Here is a 12351-nt window from a genome sequence, read left to right on the forward strand (position 1 = left end):
TGAAGAATAAGGAGAACACCCACTTGGGGGGCCGTGGCAATGGCCTGACGTAGGGTTTTGGAACCCTAGTGGGTTTAGGAGGTTGCTCACATGAGTTGGGGGGATTGCAGTGGTAGCAGCAAGGGGAGATTCGTAGTGTATTGGGTTGGTGGTGGTGATGAGCCAGTAAGTGAATATATTGAAGATAATGGGAAACAAGTTTCTCACTGTGGGAGAATGGAGTTGCCAATATGAAAAAGGAAAAAACTAGAACCAGTCTGTGCTGTGGGATTGGAATTGTAGTGTGAATATAAGGTTTTCAAAAGATATCTAGCATCTAGATATAGAAATAAAGATATGCATTCATGTGTTATGCAGATACATATATTCCTTAGCTTTGTCTACCGAGAGGGCCGAGGGCAGCAGCAACACCCCAACAGCCCTGAGCACACCCAGTGCCCACATCTTGGTATTTAAATACCACTCTTCACCAAGATGAACCAGAGCTTTGTACAGAAATGGCTGAGTCCATGGCTAGGGCAGGAAAAGTACAAGATGATCCTGGGACATCTTTTGCCAGGAAGTAAGGAAATTCTCAAAGAATGATGGGGACATATCAAAAAGGACACCAGAGTTAGTTTAAGTGGGGCTTTTACTGGTGAAATCTGGGATAATTTGATCTTCAAAATAAATGATAAGTAACGAATTGTAACCCATTGAATAAACTAGCAATCCACGAGTCCACACCGCTATAAATAAATAAATAAGAATAAAAGATTTTTCTTACAGCAAAATTCCAAATAATAAATAGAAGGAATGTTGGAGTTTGAAAAGCACTATTTGGCAACCGTGGAAGAAATAATGAATTGAGCCAAGAAACATCAATGAATGCTAAAACTAGTAGGTAAAAAATTTTATATTTACATAGCCTCAAGGTATCTGCCTATAAAATATTTGGGCTTCTGCTCATCATGTGTCAGGGTATTCCTTGTATGCAAGTCAGTAGGGAAAAGTCAAGCACCACCAAGGAGACGAGTTGCATCCTTGGCCGAAGATTCCAGTCTCAACCTCTATATCCCACCACTGAGAGTGAATTGCTGGGGCCCACCTTGGCTAATACCAAGAGGCTATTTGAAGGTCACCAGTGATTGATACTCACCAACATCACAGGGTTTATGGTCATAGCAAGAACACTGGTAATTCTCATGGTTTTAGTCTATTTGAGTCGCCATAACAAAAATACTATAATCTGAGTGGCTTATGGAAAACAGAAATTTGTCTCTCATAGTTCTAGAGGCTGGGAAGTGCAGGATCACGGCACTGGCAGATTGGGTGTCTGGTGAGAGCCTACTTCCTTATAGACAACTGTCTTTTTGCTGTCTCTTCACATGGTGGAAGAGGCTAGGGAGTTCTGTGGGTTCTGCTTTATAAGAGTAAGAAGCCCTTTGGTGAGGGCTCTAGCCTCATGACCTAAGCACCTCTCAAAGGCCTAACCTCCTAATACCATCACACTGGGCATTAGGTTTCAACACATGAATTTTGGTGGGACACAAATATTCCATCTATAGTACTCATTACAAGATCATGTACTAGCCAATTAAAAGCACATTCCATGAGTGCCTGGGTGGCTCAGTCGGTTAAGCATCTGACTTCTGCTCAGGTCATGATCTCAGGGTCCTGGGACGGAGCCCCATGTTGGGCTCCCCACTCAGCGGGGAGTCTGCTTCTCCTTCTTCCTCTGCCCCTCCCCCTGCTTGTGCTCTCTCTTTCTCAAATGGATAAATAAAATCTTTAAAAATAAAAAAAATCTAAAATTAAAAGTATATTCCAGATCTCAGAACCTTTGCCTAATCTAAGAAAGTTCCAGCTATCTGGGCTGGTTCTTCAGTAGGAGGTACCAGCCCTTCAGCAGGTCACATACATTTGATAGAAAAGGAATCTCCACAGAGGTTAAAACCAGCGCTCGGGGGATACTCCATGAGATTCTAAAGCAACGCAGTCTGATAGAAATACAACGCAGGCCTAAATCTGAGGAACGTGTGTAATATGAAACTTCTCAGTGGCCACATGGAAAAAGTAAAAAGAAATAGGTGAAATTACCATCAATAATATATTTTATTTACCCTAATATATCCCAAATATCATCATTGCCACATGTAATCAATATAAAAATCATTAATGAAATATTTATATTCCTTGTTTATGTCAAGTATTCAGAATCTGGTGGTATTTTCCATTGGTGGCATGTCTCAGTTTGGATTGGCCACGTTTCAAGCGCTCAGTAGCACATGCAGCTACCTTATTGAGCTGCGTAGACCTAGGGTCTCGCGGCCATATTCGTGGCGGCAAAGCAGTCCTTGGCACCTCTCTTCTGGGGGGAGTCAGGCCATTTCTTGTGCACCCTGCTGGCTTATAGCAGACTTCCCTCCCTAGGGGTCTTTCCTAAGCTCCTTCCAGTCAGGATCTTCTCCCTAAGGACCTCAGGGACGCATTCACTGGCTGTTCCCTCAGCTGAAGGGAACCCACCAGAAACACTCTAATATTGAGAGAAAGTGGTGATAGCCCAACCTGGCAGGTCAGAGTAACTGCTCTGACAGGTGGATTTTGGCAAGACCATGAGATTAACTAAAATGATTTGGGCGAAGCCGCAGTAGAAAAATAAAAACATAATTCCATGATAGAAAAAACAAGAGACAGATGAGGGCGTCGCACAAGAGAGAAAGAACTTGTTAGCTTTGAAAACACAGCCGGGTCAGGTTTCCGGGGATCAGGTAGACCCAGCAAAAGATTTTGTTGCTCAGGAAACTCTGGGGCAGAAATTTCCAATCTGGGATCCACGTGCCCTTGGAGGGGTCCAGAGAAGGGCTTCGGGGAGCCCCTGAGATTATAAGCAAATCGTTGCATTTACACGCATGTTGGGGAGACAGATATTCACGGGAGTGCATTCACCCCAGAAGGCTGAGAAGCATGTTTTGGGGGGCACAGTTCACTAGACAGACATTTAGAGTGAGAACTGTCACTTATTCAAATCCAGGAGGAAATTTAGGGCTTCTGCATTCTACCTGTCCCTTCCCAGCAAAGAAAACAGAGACACAGAGATGTTGAGTTAATGTGGCCAAGCAAGGATTTTCACCAGCTACTTATTGACTGAAATATAGCAATACGGTACTTAGGGACTCTAGATGATCTGTAAGACTCAGGAAAAAAATGAGGAACCGTGGACCACAGAAAAGCCCCCTTGAAAGGCCGTTGAAATCTCCAATTATCCCAAGTGGTTGTGATCACTCCTTTGCTCTTCTGATGCACCTCTTATATCACACATAGAGCACTATACCAATTACCCTACAATTTACATTATACTGTCTTCTCAACCTTAAATGAACTTCAGAGAGTTGCTCTTGAATCCTTGGGATTATTGACATTTCAGGTTGGATGATGCTTGTTGGATTTTCCTCGTTGTCGGGCTATCCGGTGCATTGTAGGATGTTCAGCAGTGTCCCTGGCCTCTACCCACTAGACACCTGGGCTGTCATCCCCACCCCCACCCCCGCCCCCACCCGCCGTTGTGACAACCAGAATTGCCGCCAGACAATGCAAAATCACCCCTGTTGAGAACCACTGCCTCGTAACAAAGGTATTCTAACATCTGTCACGATTCGACATTGCAGGTTGCTTAGGCAGGGGCTATACCTTGAACAACATAAGCTCCGTGCGCTGAATGTATCAGCTCAATAAAAGGTCAGTGTTTGCGTTCCTGGATTCTGCAGGCCACATCCAGTGGTTCCGAATAAACAGCGGGTTAACGGCTTTGAAAGAGAAGAAAATCAAAAGGGAACATTTCATTCCACTTGTTCTCTCAGGCACTCCTGAGTTCTGCACTAGGAACAAGTTAAGCCTTTTATTATTATTTTTTTGAGCGGTAAAATATAGGTTGTCAGCTTCTCCAGCATGATAAGGAAGAATACAATTAGAATCTTACCCAAATGAGGTTTTCCTTTGGCCTCACACAATGCACTCCATTCAGAGTTCTGCACAAAGAGAACAAGTCCCCCTACTTCCTTCATATTCTTTAAACTGGGAGTTTGGAAAGGGCCCAGCACTCCCCGTAAAATTTTTTTTTAAATTGTCCCTCTTAATAGTTACCTCTTAAAATAAGCGTGGTGGAACACAACTTTAACACTCTAAAATAAACTGTGCCCTTATGAAGGATTCCAAGTAAAGCTGATGAGCCCCCCCTCCATTTTTTGTTCTTTCTCACCCCCACTACTGTGCCTTGCGTGGTTCTCAGAGTAGCTACGTATGCAAAGAATATAAACAGTGAGGAAATACATTTCAAGCCAAATCTTAGAGGTAGGCAAATTCATTCCCACCCTTTCGATCGTATGGCCTTAACAAGATGGCAATAGGGACGGGGCTGGGGGTGGGCAGCGGCTGGAAGAAGCGGCCGGTGGGCTGCAGCGCAGATGGGTTGGCGCGAAGGATTAAGTAGAGGTTACAGATTAAAAAGTTTCACCCCATGAGGAAGGGAAAACTAGTGCTAAGACACCATCCTCAGGGATGTTGAAAGGAGAAAATCTCCGAGTCATGGAAGCCGAAATTCTGCCAGAAAGGCCAGAGCCTGGAGGAAGGTAGGGTCTGAGATCTACCCACCTGTGCTCCCCCAGCCCCACCCCCAGCCCCACCCCCCGCAGGTTCCAGCAGGTGGCGTCCTTGTGTTTAGTTACTTTTAATAAGCTTTATTTTAAAATATTAAAATATTTAAATATTTTAATGTCAGGCTTAAAACTGCAAGAAGAGGAGAGTTTGCATATAACCTCCCACCTGTTTCCCCTCGTTGTTAACATCTTACATTACAGGGAGGATTTGTCAAAACGAAGAAACTGACATCAATATATTATTTATTTTTAACTAAAAGGTTTATTTCCTTTAACATAAAAACATTCACACACATTTGCTTGAGGGCTCAGCTGTTAGGGGTGCAGGCTCGTGGTTCCCTTGAGGGCACGGGAAAGACCAATCTTCATTTCCATGTAATAGTTAGATGCTCCTGTTATATCCATGCTAAAGAACAGACCCCAGGGACTCCTGGGGGGGCTCAGTCGTTAGGCATCTGCCTTCACCTCAGGTCATGATCCCAGGGTCCTGGGATCGAGCCCCGCATCGGGCTCCCTGCTCAGCAGGGAGCCTGCTTCTCCCTGTCCCTCTGCTTGCCGCTCCCCCTGCTTGTACTCGCTCTCTCTCTGTCAAATAAATAAATAAAATCTTTAAGAAAGAACAAACCCCAGAACAAGCCTTATTCTCCAGCATTTGAAGCATTCCTTCCCTCCCCAGACATTGTCAGTTATACACCTGTAGGGGTGTTTGGGGTCCCAGAGGGACTTCTCATCCTGCACGATGGTGGGCAGTCAGGGCAATTTCCCCTGCACTCTGCCCATGGGGTTCCTTGGGGGGACGGGTTAAAAATCTCAAGAATGGAGCTCCTGGGGCCTCGATCTGGTCATCCCACAGGTACTGGTGGAAGCCCCTTCTTCTACCTATTTGAGAAAATCCTGGGTCTGGCTCAAGAGCGTAGGCAGTTTTGGGGCTCTTGGATGTCCCAGGGGCAGGATTCAGGACAGAGGCTCCTGCCCCACGCCTTTTAGAAAGGTCAGAAGTCTCAGATCTTCTTAGTGGCGAAGTCCTCATTTACTCGTTTTGAAATATAAGCTCTGCTCATGGTTTGTTTGACGGTCTCACAACTGCCTAGGGAAGTGGCTGACAGGCAGATCCTTAAGCCCCAATTCAGTGCATCTGGGATGGATGCTAAAGATTTCTGTTTCTAGCAAGCACTCCAAGATGATTCTGATTCAATAGCTGGTACTTAAGTCAGGCTACGCTGTTTAACTAGCCTGCCCATTCTAAGCACTATAGTTTGGATTGCTGATAGCTGAAGGTATCATTTTTAGCATTCCCCAGAGGGACTCCTTAATTCAGGAATTTATAAATTTTATTTTACTGTCATTCATCGACATACAACTAGGTTCTATTTGCTAAACGCTCGACTCAAGCATGAATGCATATATCACAAATTATATGCACCATTGTTCCAGTGATAAATACCCATTCACTAGATGTGGTCAAGGGAATTGTTCTGCTCTGGGTCCTGGCTCCTGGCTTTCTGCTGATCGTCCAGGATCTGTGTTGGCGATTTGTCCTCTCACATACTGCAGATACGTCTGTCCTAGAATGATTACTCTGTCTTTGGGATTTCTAATAACAAATTGTACGTGTCATCTAAGTCCCCATGGTTTCAGGCTTTCCAAACCACTCTCAGGAAGCCAGGATCCAGGTGCCCATTCTGAGTGACAAGTAGTTGTACAAATTCTCCAGGAATGTACGTTCATTCTCACTTCACATGGCTGCACCCGGCTTCTCCTTCGCTCTCCTTCTGGATATACAGAAAGGAGGGACTCTATCCTAAGGGGCCTTAGCAATACTTACCGCAGTCTTTAATTTCCGCTTAACAATTCTTTGAACTTACGAAAATTTCTGTAAGTGAATTTTTTTTTAAAGATTTTTTATTTTTAAGTAATCTCTACACCCAACATGGGGCTTGAATTCACAACCCCAAGATCAAGAGTCGCATGCTCTACTGAAGGAGCCAGCCAGGCGCCCCCCCATAAGTGAATTTTAGATCATGCCATGTGTGTCCTATCTTATCAAGGCTTCCTATAATCACCTTTATCCAGGTGCATTTTATCTAATATAGGTCATTGTTTCCTCTGACATTGATTCACTGAAGTTCAGAAATACAATTTAAATGTCCTAAATAACCGTCTCGTTATTTGACCGACTTTTCTTGTGTTTCCTCTTTGATATAAAGGCTCAACTGGAAGGACGTCATCCAGTCTTTCAGTCACTCTTAACATGCTGGCCTGTGCAAGCTGAGGGGCTGTGAATATGCTCCCATCCCCATCAGTCTGACCTCTGCTGTTTCCGAGGCCATGTGGTTGGGCACTTAGAGTATGATCTCAGATACCGGCTATCTGATCCGAGTCCGTGCGGCCAATCCCAGCCACGTGCTCTTCTGCGTCCCTGGCCCTGCTCCTCCTCCACTGCCGAGCCTGGCCGAGCCGGCCGCCCAAGACCACGGTGTGCCGTGCTGCCTTCAGATCCGGCTCCGGGGCTCCGCACGAGCTGGGCGGCCGGCGGACCTGCAACGTGCACCAAAGGCCCCGGAGCAGGGAGCCCAGGCCCGCGACAGGGAGCACGCGGGTATTTTGCTTCCTGTGCGTTCCCATCTTCCCCGACTGCTGCAGCTTTCTCCAGGTCGCGTGCCCCTCTTTCGGTCACCAGCTCGTCCCTTCACCCCAGAGTCACTGCAGGATGGAACGCACGGTGCGGAAGACCGGGGAGGACGGCGACCGCCCCGCGCTGCAGGAAGGAAAACGCGCGCCTCCAGAGCCCGCCGCGGCTCCCCCTCCCCGCCGCCCCCGCTCCCGGCTCCGCCCCGACCCGAGCGCCCTCTGCTCGCCGCTGGGTCCTAAGCCCCGCCGCGCCCGCCGCGCCCGCCGCGCGAGACGCGCACCAACCCTCGCGAGACCGTCTTCCCGCCGCGGGGCGGGCTGAGGGCGCGGCGGGGAGGCGCGCGCCGCGGCCAAAAGCTCAGCGACCGGGACGCGCACCCTTTTCCTGCAGCATTTAAAGGGTCAAAAGTGAGGCAAAAACCCAGGACGAACAAACCCCCGAGTCCCGACGAAGACGGGCTGTTGCGTTCTTGTGCCACAGCAGCGGCAGGTGCCCGTCCTCCGGTGGGTCCTGGCCCCGCGGGCGGGCGGTGCTTGAGGGGGGACCACGCGCGTGGGCGGATGGGCGGCGCAGGCCGCGCGTGGTCGTCGGCGAGCGCTGTGGTGCCGGTGTTAACTCCCCGGGGGCTCCGGATTCCCGGGGCGCGCGTCCTTTGGCCTCGGGCGCCGCCTGCGCGCTGCTCGGCGGTGGCCGCCCTCGGTGCGAAGGGGCCTCTGCGTCGTCCTCAGAGCAGGCCTGGGCTCTGACCGTTACAGCCTTTGCAATGCCCCTGCTGCTGCAGGGCTCGAGCAGCTTCCTCCCGAGGCGAGGCCGGCCACTCTGGAGTAATAGCCGCCGATCACAGGCTGCTTTAGAAAAGCACGCAGCCGCGTTCTCACGAAGTGCGCTGCGCCACCGATGGTTTGTCAGTCGGTTCTCTGCCCTGCCCCTTTGGCAGGAAGAGGGGGCTTTTCTGCGGGCCTCCGGCTCTTTGGTGGGAAAGCGGTCCCTAGATTGAGGTGCAGAAGTCGCTGAAATCTTTAACGCCCACTGACTTGCCATCACAGATGGTTACTGTCACTCGTTCCTCGCTCATGTCTGCGAAGTCTGTGCATCTCCATGCACGGTCTCATTTCGTCTTTACCAAAAATCTCTTACAATTCCCTGTGCAGCTTAAGAAACTGAGCCTCAGAGCAGTTAAGTACTCACAGCACAGCTGGGACCCGACGTGTAAGGATCTAGTCAGTACAGATACGCTAGCTCTCTACAGATTGTAAGTTTTTTTTTTTTAAGATTTTATTTATTTATTTGAGAGAGAGAGAATGAGAGAGAGCACATGAGAGGGGGGAGGGTCAGAGGGAGAAGCAGGCTCCCCGCCGAGCAGAGCCCGATGCGGGACTCGATCCCGGGACTCCAGGATCATGACCTGAGCCGAAGGCAGTCGCTCAACCAACTGAGCCACCCAGGCACCCTCTTTTTTTGTTTTTTTTTTAAAGATTTTATTTATTTATTTGAGAAAGAGAGAATGAGAGAGAGCACATGAGAGTGGGGAGGGTCAGAGGGAGAAGCAGACTCCCCGCCGAGCAGGGAGCCCGATGCGAGACTCGGTCCCGGGACTCCAGGATCATGACCTGAGCCGAAGGCAGTCGCCTAACCGACTGAGCCACCCAGGCGCCCCCTCCCCCCTTTTTTTTAAAGATCTTATTTATTTATTTGCGAGAGAGACAATGAGAGACAGAGAGCATGAGAGGGAGGAGGGTCAGAGGGAGAAGCAGACCCCCCGCCGAGCAGGGAGCCCGATGCGGGACTCGATCCCGGGCCTCCAGGATCATGACCTGAGCCGAAGGCAGTCGCCCAACCGACTGAGCCACCCAGGCGCCCTATAGATTGTAAGTTTTGTTAAATGTATCATTCTTTTCATTTGAACCAAATACATGCCCGAATTCATAGCTATGTCCGTCCTTCCAGGAAGGGCAGTATCCAGATTATTTTTTACTTAAAGATACGTTATAACATCTTTTAGTAACTGAATCAGGGATTGACAACTGAGGGGGGGAAATCTTAATGGCATATATTAATTTAATAAGAAAACCTGATAATCAAATTAATTAAAACAAGGGGAATAGAGGCCAAAGTTTAGTGTATAGCATAGAAACTTTAATTCTATTACCATGGTCCTTGACTGATGACTGTGGTGTGTGTGTGTGTGTGTTTGTGTGTGTGTATGTTCTATATCTGTAATCTCCAGTGAAGTAGACATGTAACAACTGAACACTTGAAGAGTGGCTGGTGCAACTGGGAAATTGAATTTTTCATTTTATTTAATGTAATGAATTTACATTTACATTTACATGGGGCTATGGAACAGGTGTGTCAAATGCTGTAATTCAGTCCGTCTGACAGTTCCTCTGATTCATTTTCCTTCTTTCCCCTTCCAGCACTGCTTTATTTTCAAGTTTTTATTATTTTTTTTATTGAAGTACAATTGACACACTCTCCTTCTTAGTTTCAGATGTGTATCATGTGTGATTCAGTATTTTTATACATTGCAAAATGATCCCCGTGGTAAGTCTAGTTACCACACAAAGTTACTACAATATTATTGACTGTATTTCCTACACGGTACACTGTACATTACATCTCCATGACTTATTTATTTTAAAATCGGAAGCTTGTACCTCTTAATCCTCTTTACCTCTTCCTTCCACTCCTTTATCCGCTCCTTCTGGTAAATAGCAGTTTGCTGTTTCTATGAGTCTGTTTCTGTTTTGTTTTGTTTTTAAGATTGAGTCAATCTTTTAAGATTCAAATACAATTGAAATCATATGGTATTTTTCTTCCTTTGCCTTATTTCACTTAGCATAATACCTTCTAGGTCCATCTGTGTTGTCACAGATGGCAAGATTTCATTCTTGGTTATGGCTGAGTAATATTCCTGTGTGTGTGTGTGTGTGTGTATACACCACATCTTGTATATCCATTCAGCTACGGATGGGTACTTAGGATGCTTCCATACCTTGGCTTTTGTAAATAACGCTGCAATGAACATGGGCGGGGCATATATTTCTTTGAATTAGTGTTTTTGTTTTCTTGAGATAAACACCCAGAAGTGGAATTGCTGGACTGCATGGGAGTTCTATTTTTTTTAAGTTTTTGAAGACCCTCCGTAATGTTTCTCATGGTGGCTACCAACAATTTACATTCCCACCAACAGTGGAACTCCCTTTTCTCTACCCCCTCACCAGTGTTTAAGTATTTTTTGTCTTTTTGATAATGGCGCATCTGACCAGAGTGAAGTGATATCTCCTTGTGGTTGTGATTTGCGTTTCCCTGATGACGAGTGAGGTTGAGCATTTTTCATGTGCTTATTGGCCATCTGCATGTCTTATTTGGAAAAAATGTCTTTTCAAGGCTTCTGCCCATTTTTAATCAAATTATTTGTCTTTTATATTAAATTGTGTATGTTCTTTATATACTTTGGACGTAACCCTTTGCAAATAGCTTCTCATTCAGTAAGTTGCCTTTTTGTTTTTTGATGGTTTCCTTTGGTGTGCAAAGGCTTTTTAGTTTGATGTCATCCATTTGTTTATCTCAGCTTTTGTTGCCCTTGCCTAAGGAGAGTGGTCCAAAAAAATATCACTAAGACTGGTGCCCAAAAGTTTACTGCCGATGCTTTCTTCTAGGAGTTTTATGCTTTCGGGTCTTACATTTAGGTCTTTAATACACTTTGAGTTTATTTTTGTGTATGGTGTAAGAAAGCGGTCCAGTTATATACATTTTATATTTGTGCAGTTTAATAGAATACCTTCTATTCTAATAGTCCCTTAACATGAAAAAATAATGGGAAACACTGTCTACATATCTTCTACTTGAAATGTGTTATGCAGCCATTTATCATAACCCATCTGGATCGCTGAAATATAAATGGTGTTCTTTTTCTTAGCTGTGGTGGTCTTCATTGTCAAAAAGCTCTCAGATTATATCTGCATTACATTCTAATAGGAAATCAATCAGCACTAGATGAACATTAGCAGTAGAACACAATAAAGCCTTCCAGTGTGTACTATTTACCTGGTTGGGTGGACCAGATTTTCCTCCCTTGTAGACATATGACCCTTCTTTGGGAAGGTTTGTCTTTATTCAGATTTCATTCACATGACTCTGCTAGAGTTTCACTGTAATCCTACCTGTCCTAATTCAGACTTTAGGGTAACAAAGTGTCATTTTGGAATCTTCAAGAAAATGAATCACATTTCTTTTTTTAATAAGAATAAGAAATTTTATGCAATCCAGCAATTTCACTTCTGGGTATTTATCCAAAGAAAATAAGAACACTGATTTAAAGGGATACATGCACCCCTGTGTTTACTGCAGCATTATTTACAATAGCCAAGATATGGAAGCAGCCTAAGTGCCCACTGATAGATGAATGGATAAAGAAGAGGTGGTATACACACACAAACACACAGACACACACCCCACATATACATATACACGTATGTGAGATATATATATACACACCATATATATATACACAAACACACTCTCTCTCTCTCTATATATATATGTATAAAGCCATAAAAAGAATGAAATGTTGACATTTGCGACAACCTGTATGAACCTAGAGGGAGGGTATCATGCTAAATAAGTCACATGGGGGGTGCCTGGGTGGCTCAGTCGTTAAGTGTCTGCCTTCGGCTCAGGTCATGATTCCAGGGTCCTGGGATCGAGCCCCGCATCAGGCTCCCTGCTCAGCAGGAAGCCTGCTTCTCCCTCTCCCACTCCCCCCGCTTGTGTTCCCTCTCTCGCTGTGTCTCTCTCTGTCAAATAAATAAATAAAATCTAAAAAGAAAAAGTCACACGGAAGAATTAATATTGTTAAAATGTCCATACCACCCAAAGCAATCTACAGATTCAATGTAAGCCTCATCAAAATACCAGTGGCATTTTCACGGAACTAGAACAAAGAATCCTAAAATGTGTATGGAACCACAAAAGACCCTGAGTAGCCAAAGCAATCTTGAGAAAGAAGAACAAAGCTGGAGGCATCATACTCCCTGATTTCAAGCTCTGCAAGAAAGCTAGTAATCAAAACACTGTGGTATT

General features: G+C 45.7%; 1 protein-coding gene across 6 annotated transcripts in view; it reads left to right on the forward strand.

Moving 5' to 3' along the window:
• The first annotated feature begins 7529 nt into the window (after positions 1-7529).
• RIPOR2 (RHO family interacting cell polarization regulator 2) overlaps positions 7530-12351 on the forward strand; it is a 327440-nt gene continuing 322618 nt past the window's right edge. For all 6 annotated transcript variants that reach the window (XM_064597079.1, XM_064597080.1, XM_064597082.1 and 3 more), the window contains exon 1: positions 7530-7769. The gene's annotated coding sequence lies outside the window, so the exon portion shown is untranslated. The remainder of the gene's footprint in view (positions 7770-12351) is intronic.

Source organism: Mirounga angustirostris, unplaced genomic scaffold, assembly GCF_029215605.1.
Source record: "Mirounga angustirostris isolate CCGP_5_RB_7025 unplaced genomic scaffold, mMirAng1.0.hap1 SCAF_8, whole genome shotgun sequence".
NCBI classification, from domain to species: domain Eukaryota; kingdom Metazoa; phylum Chordata; class Mammalia; order Carnivora; family Phocidae; genus Mirounga; species Mirounga angustirostris.